Raw genomic sequence first — 14,354 nt, 5'->3', positions numbered from 1 at the left:
CAGTCAGAATGGCCATCATCAAAAAATCTACAAACAATAAATGCTGGAGAGGGTGTGGAGAAAAGGGAACCCTCATACACTGTTGGTGGGAATGTAAATTGATACAGCCACTATGGAGAAAAGTATGGAGGTTCCTTAAAAAACTAAAAATAGAACTACCATACGACCCAGCAATCCCACTACTGGGCATATACCCTGAGAAAACCATAATTCAAAAAGAGTCATGTACCACAGTGTTCGTTGCAGCTCTATTTACAATAGCCAGGACTTGGAAGCAACCTAAGTGTCCATTGACAGATGAATGGATAAAGATGTGGCACATATATACAATGGAATATTACTCAGCCATAAAAAGAAATGAAATTGAGTTATTTGTAGTGAGGTAGATGGACCTAGAGTCAGTCATACAGAGTGAAGTAAGTCAGAAAGAGAAAAACAAATACCGTATGCTAACACATATATATGGAATCTAAAATAATTGTCATGAAGAACCTAGGGGCAGGACAGGAGTAAAGATGCAGACCTACTAGAGAATGGACTTGAGGACACAGGGAGGGGGAAGGGGAAGCTGGGACGAACTGAGGGAGTGGCATGGACATATATACACTACCAAATGTAAAATAGATAGCTAGTGGGAAGCAGTCGCATGGAACAGGGAGATCAGCTCGGTGCTTTGTGACCAGCTAGAAGGGTGGGATAGTGAGGGTGGGAGGGAGGGAGATGCAAGAGGGAAGAGATATGGGGATATATGTATATGTATAACTGATTCACTTTGTTATAAAGCAGAAACTAACACACCATTGTAAAGCAATTATACTCCAATAAAGATGTTAAAAAATAATAAAACAGGGATACAAGCTATTATTAAAAATATAAATGTAGACTTAGATTATAGAAGGAAGATGGGGAAAATATATAATCATAATTAATAATGCATTTAAGTCCTTCATTTAAAGAGAAGGCTTTTCAGATTGGATTAACAAACAAATAATATTGGACTACATACTTTTATGAAATACTCACTAATGCCAGGTGATACAGAAACTTTTTTTAAAAATAAGTATCAGCCATGGTATGCCAGATAGATAATGGTCAATATATTAAAATTTTAAAAATACCTGAATATGTGGCAAAAAACATTGTATGGCGTACAGGCTTTTTTTTTTTTTTTTTTTTTTTTTTTAAGGAGGAGACAGTACAAAATAAAACTTATACACCTTAAAAAAAAAAAAAACTATTGCTGAGTAGTATTTGTTACGTGATGGGATTCTCAAAATAACGTATCTGAGACTTTAACACCCCTTGTGGTGGGTACCACCCCTGACTCATTTCTATGGAAACTGGAGCACTGGGCTTGGCTCTGCCCAAACTTTGGTGAGCCAGGGAAAGGAGACCTTGGGTGAGGCAGTCAGGGTTCAGAACAGAAGCTCCACAGGACCCAAAACCTGCCATCAGGATCAGTCATCCGAAAATGAGTAAAGATAGATTCACCGCCTTATAAGTTTCCATTTTTCCAAGTGAAAAAAGTAATACAGAGGAAGAGCAATAGCAGCAATAATTCTGGCCTCCAGGGTTGACCCCAGGTAAGTCTCTTTAGGCCAGAATGCCAGCCCTCAGCAAGGACTCCACTGCTCCAGACTCAGCGGAGCAAATCAGAACTGTAGCCCCTACCCTCCCACTGGAGGATGTTAAAGCAGCTTCCACTGAGGACCCCTCCCAGTCCCCAGTCTTGGCTAGCTGACAGGTCCTCATTATTCTACAAACTGTAATTTTGTTGTGAAGGAAGAGCTTGAGGTTAGCGCCCCAAACGACAAAATCTGATACCATTCTCTGCATCTGGGTAAAAAAAGTCAGCCAGTGCCAGTTGACGTGGGCCCATTCATGCATCTCTCGCCTTTGAAGAATGACTCCATGCCCCGGGGGAAATGTACGATGCACCTGGACTTCAGGTGATGCAGACAGATGGGGTAAACCTGACAACCAGGGTGGACACAAGAAAGGGAAACTGAAATATCAATATTAAAATGGCAAAAGGGGAAATGAGTTTTTGGCTTGGTTGAGGAGGTTAGAAAATGTGAAAAAGGGAATTTTGGAAAATAAAAGTAATTAAATATGATACCACAAAACATTTATATAGGAAATGAAATTTAAATGTGAAATGAAACACTGAATTCGCCCTCCACTAATCTTTAAACCAAATAATTCTCATGAGAAGAGAGGTCTGCTCCTTTGGGTTAATTCTAAAGAAATTCAGCAAGTTATTTCAATAACTTCAAAATCTGTCTCAGTGCCTGAATTAATGTCCCGTGGCACTTTATCATACCCCGAATAAAAACCCGGGACAAAGCAGTTGCGGATATTTCCGAGTTTCTGATTTCATCATGCTTCCTTTCTGTGTAGCACTGCTCATTATTAAGATGTAAGGAATAACCAATTTGTTCCCTCACAAAGGAGTATGAGCCACATTCTACTGGAAATGGCCTGGAGAGGAAAATCTGGTGATGATGAGGTGGACGGGTGAGTTTTTTAATTGTCAGAACAACTTCAAATTGTAGATTGTGGTAGTTGGAAAAGCGGGGTAACTGAGCTAGAGGCGAGAATAGATCCGGAAAGGCACATTCACACAGAGCTATTTCCAAAGAGAATTCTGAAAACCCAGAGAAGGTCTTGATAAAATATCCACGTAGCATTACACATACTTAAGAACCTTTAGAGTCACCATTATCTATGTCGTCTAACATTGTACTGGCTGAATTAATAATATCGTCCTCTGCACTTCTGGGGCTTGCGTTTCTAAGGCAAAGCTCAAGATGTGAAACAGAATGTTCTCCTCACCTCTGACTGTGGCCTGGAAAACGGAGGCAACTTGTTTCTTGGGGCCTCTCGAAGGTTCTCAGAAATGTTCACGTAGCACAGAGCAGGCTAGATAATGGAGATTCTTTCTCTGAAAGAAAAGAAAGCACTTTCAGACCATTTTTGTTTGCTGTTTGCTTAATCATATGACAGTTAACCTGGACTTCTGATCACTAAAGGGAGGTGGTGTGTCTTATTCATTTCCCTTTGCAAAGAGTTGCTTGCCTCTTCAGGCAGAGCAAATAAAAATGAGTCCCAGGCAAGTGAAAAAATACAAATTGATTTTCATATTTATTACACTTCTCCTTCAGGCGAGGCAGACCGTTAACTAGACCTAAGTATAAAGTTAGATCACACCACAGCAGAGCTCAGGGCAGCAGATGGCAACTTTTATTCATCATTTCCCAGGTGAGGGGAAAAGGACCACAGTCATTTACACTGTCAGTGCCATTTCGGTGGTGGCTGTTGTGATTGATGCCTTCATCAGATAAGGAATAGATCTAGAAGAGAGGGGGTGGGACCCTGGAAAGTCAGGCCATCTCTCCATCCTGTCCCCATAAAATTAATGTAGAAATGAGGCTCAGTTTGCTTTCTGCTAGTCTTCAGTCAGCAGAAAAGTAATTGCCTTATCCTAAATGAAAAACATGACTTCCTGATTGTAGTAAATAGGGGAAGGAAAAAAAAGAGCAGGACAGACAATCAGGACTTTCATTTGTAATAATCCAGTGAAAGCGCTGCCTCGGCAGAGAGCTGGCAGCTCAGGAGCTGATGAAAAGAAGCCGAGAGAGCCCATGGGGCATTTTGAAGGCGGAATTTGTCCAGACGCATGAAGCTCCCGGTGCACTGTCCATTAGGGAGGTTCACCCGACTCTGCCTGTGTTGGGGGGTAGGTAAACCAAGGATTTAGAATGTTTTGTGCATTTTCCCCCTCAAACAAACCTGTGTTCAAATTTTGGCTCTGACACTTACTAACTGTGAGACCACAAGCATGTTTCTGTGCCTTGGTCTCATTTATGACATGGAAATAAGCATGGTACCTGCCTCACAGTGTTGTTGGAAAGAGGGCACGGTGCTTGGAAAGTTCTGAACACAAGTCCTAACACAGCAAGTCTTCAAGAGATGGCAGCTATGATTTTAATCCTTAAAAATGTTTTATTCTTGTCACTGTTGTTCCTTGACTGACTGGGACAGCCGGGTCTTCTTTCTGTCCAGTTTTTGACCTTGCTGGGCTGCCTGGACCTGCTCTCTCACAGTGTCCTTAAAGCCCTGGCATCCTCAGAGCAAGACAAAGAGTGGGGACAAGCTAAGTTAACCCCCAATGGGAGTCCGAAAGTACAGAGGCCCCTCTCACTTTCTTGGTGTCTCCACTTCTGGCCAGACAGGCAGAGAGCTCACAGACAGGTACAAGTTTCTGTCCAGAGGCAGCTGCCTTTTGCACCCAGAGGTGACCATGGAAACTGACCGGGCCTACTGGCTGGTGTCCATCCTCGCAAGAACACCTTTCTGATAGACGGTGGAACAGATGGCCCTTGGCTGCACACAGACGGCTTCCAGGCTGGAACAGGTATACTCAGGGGAACAGCAGTCCTTCACCCAGCTCCTGTGACTAATGATAGCCAACATTTACAGAGAACTTATATGTCCCAGTCTCTGTATAATAAGCACTTTGAACATGGATTAGCTCATTTACTCTTCACAGCAACGTTAAGAGGTAGGTGCCATTAAAAGCCCCATTGTCATGATGAGAACACTGAGACCTAGGGGGGCTAAGTGTCTTATCCAGTGTCAACCATAACACCAAAGCCAAGAGTTAAACCCAGGTCTTTATGACCAAAGTCCATGCACTCACTGATCACAATGCTGATCTCCCACTTGAGAGCTGTTCACCTGGGCTGGCGACCTGCAAACATCTAAGTAGCTGCGTATGTCATGGCTCCGGGGTGGAGAGCCTGCAAGGTCTTCTCCAAGGGCAGCCCCACTGTGGGAAAGCTATGTGTGTTCTCCCACTGTTCACAGGAGAAAAATGAAGATTAAAAAGGCCGTGGGAGAAATTTTCCAGTTCCAAGCAGTGTCTATGCTGTGAGTAATCCTATCTAGGTTTGAGAAAAATAGAACAGTTACTGGAAATAGGGTGAAAAATACTCCTTCCACAGTTTAGAACTCCCTCATAAACAACCATGAGACCAAATCCACGAACAAGCCACAAATATGAGAGCGATGACTTGATTGTTTATTATCTGTGTTGCATAGGGTGTTATCCTGGCAGCGCTGGGGAGAAATGAGCTAGCAAAAAATTATGTGTGGGCTGGCAGAATGTTTGAATTATCTGCATTAATTGATTTTACCTCCTGCTAGATTCTTTCATAAGGCTGAATGAATTGATGTGAATTTCAGGTTCTCAGCTACCAGCAAGCAACTCACTTACGAATCTCAGAGAATTGCAGGCCAGAGAGCAGGTGTTTTCACTCTTAACAAAGCATCTCAAATAAGAATAGAACTTCAGGATTTTTTTAGGTGCATTTACTAATAAGCCCCATACAGAAAGAACAGTGTATTTCTTTTGGTCCCTCCAGCATGTATGCAGATATTTTAGGCGGGAAAGGCAGGGCCTGAAGTGATTACAGAGTTTTTGAAAAGCAGGTGATTGTGGTGGGGAACAGTGTAAAGCTAAATTGTTCAAATATATCTAAATCTATCTAGACGTAGGCTTGGGTGGCTCTGTTTGCTTGAGAGGCTGAGAAGCCTCTTGGGAGGACGATTTGGGGAAAGCAAGCTGGCTCAAAGAGCAAGGTCTTTGCTATCAGAAAGAGGGATGGTTCCTAGTGCTTCCCAGTGCTGTTATTAAAAGTCACCTCTTGCCCTCCTCATGCCCCTGGTCTCCCAAACTCCCCTCCTCTGTGAACTTGTGTCCAAATCCTATAGAAAGGAGGAGGCTGTAAGCAAAACTAGACAATAGTTTCACTCAAAAGATGTTTGCTGTTAGGGCATAGAGTTCCCTCCCTTGCACTCCACCAACCAGATGAAACATACACAAAAATAAGAGAGATATGTGCTTTGGCACCTCTAGGGCTCCAATGTCCTGGCAGGAGACTTGGTACCCAGAAGAAGTAGATGTACCCAGAGAAATAACAGGTGCCCAGTAGAAAAACCACGGTGTCTGCTGTAGACCATGGTAAGAAGTTTGGATTTTGTTTTAAGAGCAATGCAAAGTATTTTTATCAGAAGAGAGAATAACCTTTGGTTTTTAAAAGATCACCTGTGTGGAGGACAGATTTTAGAGAGCCAAGAGAAAAAGTAGGGAGACCAGTTTGGACATTTTTGCAAGAGTCAAGGCAAGAGATGATAGTGGCTTATAGACTAAGGTGGTAGCAATGAGGATGGAGAAAATGGATCAATTTGAGACACATTACGGAGGAAGAGTCAAGAAAGCTGGCTGATGCTTTGGATGCCGGGGTAAGGAAGAGGGAGAGAACAAGAACGACGCTTTGATTTCTGCTCGCATATCTGGGTAGATGTGGGACACTATAACAGGAAAGAAACTTTGTATTCTATTACAAGTTAATCACTAAAGGGATATTGCCTATGAACTTAAATTATACTTAATAGCCCATCTCTGGGAACCCTGCCTCCCAGATAATGAGCATTAAGCTAAAATACCTTTGTTTAGCTCACAGGAAACACTCTGGCCAGTCCTACCAGGAATGGCTGCATGAAGGAAGAAATTAATACATCCCCTCCGGAGTCTGGCTGGAACCAGGACTTGACTCCCTCCCCTTTTAGTGTGAAAGAAGCCTGAATTCTAACTCGGGGAAGATGGTTCTTTGGGATATTAGTCTACCATCTTCTTGGGCTGCTGGCTTTCCAAATAAAGTCACTATTCCTTGCTCCAACAGCTCATCTCTCAATTTATTGGCCTGTCGTGCAATGAGCAGTATGAGCTTGAACTTGGTAACAAGACTTGATGAGGGATAAATTTAGAGAAAAATATCAGGAATTCTGCTTTGCAAATCAACAAAATTATCGATGTAAAAGGAGACATTAGGGACTTCCCTGGTGGTCCAGTGGTTAAGACTGCACGCTCCCAATGCAGGGGACCTGGGTTCGATCCCCGGTGGGGGAACTAGATCCTACATGCTGCAACTAAAATATCCCACATGCTGCAACTAAAGATCCCGCATGCCGCAACTAAGACCCGAGCAGCCAAATAAATAAATATTAAAAAATAAATAAATAAAAATAAAAATAAATAAAAGGAGACATGACAACTGACATCACAGAAAAACAAAGGATCACATGAATAACTATATATCAACAAACTGGATGACCTAGAAGAATTGGAAAAATTCTTAGAACTATACAGCCTACCAAGACTGAGTCAGGAAGAAATAGAAAATCTGAATAGACCAATTACTAGTAAATAGATTGAATCAGTAATCAAAAATCTCCCAGTGAAAGAGTTCCATTTTGGCTCCTTTGAACTTCAACATGCTTGGGAGATAAATAGGCAACTGGATAGAGAAGATGGCAGGTCAAAGGAAGGTGGGTGTCGGAGCCAAGAACGAAAGTGAGAGATTCCCTGGGTGTAGAGGGGGAGAAGAGAGGATGCCTGGGATCAAACCTTGAAGAAACCACTCTGTAGAGGATGGGTAGAGGAAAAGGAACTTGAGAAGAAAGTTGAGAAGAGCAGAGCAGAGAGTGGGAGGAAAACCAAACAGGTGTGGTGTCCCAGAAGCCGAGAGAAGAGAACCTGCAGCACACGGCAAGTGATGCTCAAATATTTCTTCTCTGGATATCTCCATGTGGCAATCACCAGCTTGGGGTTGCTGAAGTGAAAGTTCATGTCTGAGGACCTTCAGTTTCTGGACTAAATCTCTCTCATCTCTCTGGGCAGGAAGCGCCTCATCTTCCACGGAGCCCTCACTGGGCAGTGGCGGCAGCTGGCTGGGCTCCTTTAGTTGGCAGTGGTGGTTCATGATGTGGTGTAACCGTGGCTCTGTAAACTGAGTTGTTTGGTTATCGTGATCTACAAGATATATATTCTCCCGGAAACTGTACTCTGGACTTCCCAACCGGGTGGCAGTGGTCCAAGTTCATCACAGTTCACGCTGTTGAGGTCTCTGGGTATCCTGGGGTCGTGCCGTGTGCTAACTCCAGTCTGCGTGTGCAGGAAGTAAGAGAGTATTCAGTATTTTTTGTTGTTTTTTTGGGTTTTTTTTGCGGTACGCGGGCCTCTCACTGCTGAGGCCTCTCCCGTTGCGGAGCACAGGCTCTGGACGCACAGGCTCAGCGGCCATGGCTCACGGGCCCAGCCACTCCGCGGCACGTGGGATCTTCCCGGACCGGGGCACGAACCCGTGTCCCCGGCATCGGCAGGCGGACTCCCAACCACTGCGCCACCAGGGAAGCCCGAGAGTATTCACTTTTGACTAAGGCTGCTGAGAGGCTAAGTCGAGGGTGAAAGACAGCCCACCGCATTTGAGAAGGGGAGGTCACTGGTGAACTTGGTACGAGTGACACCAGTGGAGGGGTGGAGTCAGAGCCCGAGTAGAGAGTTAAACAGAGAGAGAACACAGGCATCTCATTTTACTCCTGGAAACGCAAAAAACAACAATGAAGCAATTGTATTTAACGTAAACCTGTAAGGATGGTGAGTAGGGGAGAGGACAAAACCACAAAATTTTGAGAGCTGGAAATCAACTAGATTAGTTTTAACTGATCAAGCAGACTGAAGAAAGCTGAATTTGAAGTCAGCAGTGAGGAAATGTAAAACCAACACAATTTACACCTTCGAAGTCTCAGTAATTGGTGGCACCAGGAAATTTTAACCGTGGAGGTAAGGCAAGGGGGCTGGGAATTGGCATTAAAACAAGGAGAACTGGTTGAAAGCAGTTTAAAAAGTAAGTACATCTGCAGGATCCCCACCATACCCTGAACAGTCTTGGAACTGCTCTTTCCCCTCCTGGCAGAAGACTGGATTTATTCTCTAGGAAGATGAAACACTGAGTCCCTAGACTGCGGTACCAAGCGGGAAGACTGAGACACAGTGAGATTACTGGTGCCAAGACTCCTCAGGGATCTTCCCCTCCTCACCTTCCAGAACACAGAGAGGGAGGATTCTCTGGGGAAATGAACCAGTCCAGAGGAAAGATACTTACATCAGGGTCACCCAAGGAAACAGCCTAGCCAGACTGCCCTCCTATGAAGCTCACAATTGATAAGCTCCACTCATGTGAACAAAGCTTCAAATCAGCTATTTGGTCCTCACTGTCAAGTATAAGCAGACAGCAAGTATTACAAAATATCTGAAGAGAGCCTTTAATATGAAAGGGCTACTTGGAGAGAACTGAGACTATACAAGAGGAAGAAAACTCCCCCCCACAAGTTATTAATATCCTCCAGATATCAGAAGGATACTGCAACCTCAAAACAACAAAACAAAACAAAGCCCAGGATGCAAGTAAAATAGGAGTTCAGAGAACAAACAACAACTAAAACCCCTAAGGTACAAACTTCCAATCATAAGATAAAGAAGTACTTCAGATGTGCAACACGACAAACATAATTAATGCTGCTGTGTGTGATATACCGTTGTTTCCTTTCTTTTTTCCTTTAACATCTTTATTGGAGTATAATGGCTTTACAACGGTGTGTTAGTTTCTGCTGTATAACAAAGTGAATCAGCTGTACATATGCATACATCCCCATATCTCCTCCCTCTTGCGTCTCCCTCCCACCCTCCCCTTCCCACCCCTCTAGGTGGTCACAAAGCACTGAGCTGATCTCCCTGTGCTATGCGGCTGCTTCCCACTAGCTAGCTATTTTACACTTGGTAGTATATATGTCCCACTTCGTCCCAGCTTACACTTCCCCCACCCCGTATCCTCAAGTTCATTCTCTACATCTGTGTCTTTATTCCTGTCCTGCCCCTGGGTTCATCAGAACCACTTTTTTATTTAGATTCCATATACATGTGTTAGCACATGGTATTTTTCTCTTCCTAACTTACTTCATTCACTCTGTATGACCAACTCTAGGTCCATCCACCTCACTACAAATAACTCAGTTTCGTTTCCTTTTATGACTAATATTCCATTGTATATATGTGCCACATCTTCTTTATCCATTCATCTGTCGATGGACACTTAGGTTGCTTCCATGTCCTGGCTATTGTAACTAGTGCTGCAGTGAACATTGTGGTACATGACTCTTTTTGAATTATGGTTTCCTCAGGGTATATGCCCAGTAGCGGGATTGCTGGGTCATATGGTAGTTCTATTTTTAGTTTTTTAAGGAACCTCCATACTGTTCTCCATAGTGGCTGTACCACCAACAGTGCAAGAGGCTTCCCTTTTCTCCACACCCTCTCCAGCATTTATTGTTTGTAGATTTGTGTGTGTGTGTGTGTGTGTGTGTGTGTGTGTGTGTGGGATTTTTCTCAACTGGAAGAGACTTTATTCAGGCACCACTTTTTTAAAATGCTGTTTTCCTCATGTATGCAATATTTAGTCATTTTAGCCGCTCCGCGCCATGTGGGATCTTCCCGGACCGGGGCACAAACCCGCGTCCCCTGCATCGGCAGGCAGACTCTCAATCACTGCGCCACCTGGGAAGCCCTGTTTGTAGATTTTTCGATGATGGCCATTCTGACTGGTGTGATGTGATACCTCATTGTAGTTTATTTGCATTTCTCTAATGATTAGTGATGTTGAGCATCTTTTCTTGTCTTTGTTGGCAATCTGTATATCTTCTTTGGAGAAATGTCTATTTAGGTCTTCTGCCCATTTTTGGATTGGGTTGTTTGTTTTTTTGATATAGAGCTGCATGAGCTGCTTGTATATTTTAGAGATTAATCCTTTCTTAGTTGCTTTGTTTGCAAATATTTTCTCCCATTCCGAGGGTTGTCTTTTCGTCTTGTTTACAGTTCCCTTGGCTGTGCAAAAGCTTTTAAGTTTCATTAGGTCCCATTTGTTTATTTTTGTTTTTATTTCCATTTCTCTAGGAGGTGGGTCAGAAAGGATCTTGCTGTGATTTAGGTCAAAGAGTGTTCTGCCTATGTTTTCCTCTAAGAGTTTTATAGTGTCTGGCATTACATTTAGGTCTTCAGTCCATTTTGAGTTTACTTTTGTGTATGGTGTTAGGGAGTGTTCTAATATCATTCTTTTACATATAGCTGTACAGTTTTCCCAGTACCAATTATTGAAGAGGAAGTATTTCCTCCATTGTATACTGTTGCCTCATTTATCAAAGATAAGGTGACCATATGTGTGTGGGTTTATCCCTGGGCTTCTATCCTGTTCAGTTGATCTATATTTCTGTTTTTCTGCCAGTATCATACTGCCTTGATTACTTACTGTAGTTTTGTAATATAGTCTGAAGTCCAGGAGCCTGATTCCTCCAGGTCCGTTTTTCTTTCTCAAGATTGCTTTGGCTATTCAGGGTCCTCTGTGTTTCCATACAAATTGTGAAATTTTTTGTTCTAGTTCTGTGAAAAATGCCAGTGGTAGTTTGATGGGGATTGCATTGAATCTGTAGATTGCTTTGGGTAGTAGAGTCACTTTCACAATGTTGATTCTTCCAGTCCAAGAACGTGGTATATCTCTCCATCTGTATCATCTTTAATTTCGTTCATCAGCATCTTATAGTTTTCTGCATACAGGTCTTTTTTCTCCTTAGGTAGATATATTCCTAGGTATTTTTTTCTTTTTGTTGCAATCGTAAATGGGAGTGTTCCTTACTTTCTCCTTCAGATTTTGCATCATTAGTGTATAGGAATGCAAGAGATTTCTGTGCATTAATTTTGTATCCTGCTACTCTACCAAATTCATTGATTAGCTCCAGTAGTTTTCTGGTAGCATCTTTAGGATTCTCTATGTATAGTGTCATGTCATCTGCAAACAGTGACAGCTTTACGTCTTCTTTTCCAATTTGTATTCCTTTTATTTCTTTTTCTTCTCTCATTGCTGTGATCTTTTCCAATTTGTATTCCTTTTATTTCTTTTTCTTCTCTCATTGCTGTGGCTAAAACTTCCAAAATTATGTTGAATAATAGCGGTGAGAGTAGACAACCTTGTCTTGTTCCTGATCTTAGAGAAAATGGTTTCAGTTTTTCACCATTAAGAATGATGTTGGCTCTGGGTTTGTCATATATGGCCTTTATTATGTTGAGGTAGGTTCCCTCTATGCCCACTTTCTGGAGAGTTTTTGTCATAAATAGATGTTGAATTTTGTCAAAAGCTTTTTCTGCATCTGTTGAGATTATCATATGGTTTTTATCCTTCATTTTCTTAATATGGTGTATCACATTGATTGATTTGCGTATATTGAAGAATCCTTGCATTCCTGGGATAAACCCCCCTTGATCATGGTGTATGATACTTTAAATGTGCTGTTGGATTCTGTTTGCTAGTATTTTGTTAAGGATTTTTGCATCTATGTTTATCAGAAATATTGACCTGTAGTTTTCTTTTTTTGTAGTATCTTTGTCTGGTTTTGGTATCAGGGTGATGGTGGCCATGTTCTTGCACTGGAAGAATCAATATTGTGAAAATGACTATACTACTGAAAGCAATCTACAGATTCAGTGCAATCCCTATCAAATTACCAATGGCATTTTTTACAAAACTAGAACAAAAAATCTTAAAATTTGTATGGAGACACAAAAGACCCCAAATAGCCAAAGCAGTCTTGAGGGAGAAAAATGGAGCTGGAGGAATCAGACTCCCTGACTTCAGACTATACTACAAAGCTACAGTAATCAAGACAATATGGTACTGGCACAAAAACAGAAATATAGATTAATGGAACAGGATAGAAAGCCGAGAGATAAACCCACGCACATACGGTCAACTAATCTATGACAAAGGAGGCAAGGATATACAGTGGAGAAAAGACAGTCTCTTCAGTAAGTGGTGCTGGGAAAACTGGACAGCTACATGTAAAAGAATGAAATTAGAACACTCCCTAACACCATACACAAAAGTAAACTCAAAATGGATTAGAGACCTAAATGTGAGACTTTTAAGTGACACTTAAAAGCTTTTGCAAAGCAAAGGAAACTACAAGCAAGATGAAAAGATAACCCTCAGAATGGGAGAAAATACTTGCAAACGAATCATTGGACAAAGGATTAATCTCCAAAATATATAAACAGCTCATGCAGCTCAGTGTTAAGAAAACAAACAACCCAATCCAAAAATGGGCAGAAGACCTAAATAGAGATTTCTCCAAAGACATACAGATAGCCAAGAAGCACATGAAAAGCTGCTCAACATCACCAGTTATTAGAGAAATGAAAATCAAAACTCCAATAAGGTATCACCTCACACCAGTTAGAATGGGCATCATCAGAAAATCTACAAACAACAAATGCTGGAGAGGGTGTGGAGAAAAGGGAACCCTCTTGCACTGTTGGTGGGAATGTAAATTGATACAGCCACTATGGAGAACAGGATGGAGGTTGTTTAAAAAACTAAAAGTAGGGGCTTCCCTGGTCACGCAGTGGTTGAGAGTCCGCCTGCTGATGCAGGGAACACGGGTTCGTGCCCCGCTCCGGGAAGATCCCACATGCCGCAGAGCGGCTAGGCCGGTGAGCCATGGCCGCTGAGCCTGCGCATCCGGAGACTGTGCTCCGCAACGGGAGAGGCCACAACAGTGAGAGGCCCACGTACCGCTAAAAAATAAATAAATAAATAAAAATAAATAAAAAACTAAAAGTAGGATTGCCATATGACCCAGAAATCCCACTACTGGGCATATACCCAGAGAAAACCATAATTCAAAAAGACACATGGGGCTTCCCTGGTGGCGCAGTGGTTGATAGTCCACCTGCCAATGCAGGAAACACAGGTTCGTGTCCCGGTCCGGGAAGATCCCACATGCCGCGGAGCGGCTGGGGCCGTGAGCCATGGCCACTGGGCCTGCACGTCAGGAGCCTGTGCTCCGCAACAGGAGAGGCCGCAACAGTGAGAGGCCTGCGTACCGCAAAACTAAAACAAAAACAAATATCGTATATTAACTCATATATGTGGAACCTAGAAAAATGGTACAGATGAACTGGTTTGCAGGGCAGAAATTGAGACACAGATGTAGAGAACAAACGTATGGAAACCAAGGGGGGGAAAGTGGCGGGGGGTGTGTTGTGGTGTGATGAATTGGGAGATTGGGATTGACATATATTCACTAATATGTATAAAATGGATAACTAATAAGAACCTGCTGCATAAAAAAATAAAATAAAATTTTAAAAAATTAGAAAAATAAAAGATTAGGAAAAAAATATAAAAGAATCAACAATGAATCAACAAGGTAAAACAGAATCCCAATCTAAAAGAGGAAAAAACGGCTGCCCTGGTGGCGCAGTGGTTAAGAGTCCGCCTGCCAATGCAGGGGACACGGATTCATGCCCCAGTCTGGAAAGATCCCACGTGCTGCGGAGCGGCTGGGCCCGTGAGCCATGGCCGCTGAGCCTGCATGTCCGGAGCCTGTGCTCCGCAACAGGAGAG

The sequence above is a fragment of the Lipotes vexillifer genome, unplaced genomic scaffold (assembly GCF_000442215.2).
Source record: "Lipotes vexillifer unplaced genomic scaffold, Lipotes_vexillifer_v1.1 scaffold1829, whole genome shotgun sequence".
In the NCBI taxonomy this organism is placed as follows: Eukaryota; Metazoa; Chordata; class Mammalia; order Artiodactyla; family Lipotidae; genus Lipotes; species Lipotes vexillifer.
This window is presented reverse-complemented; position numbering follows the sequence as displayed.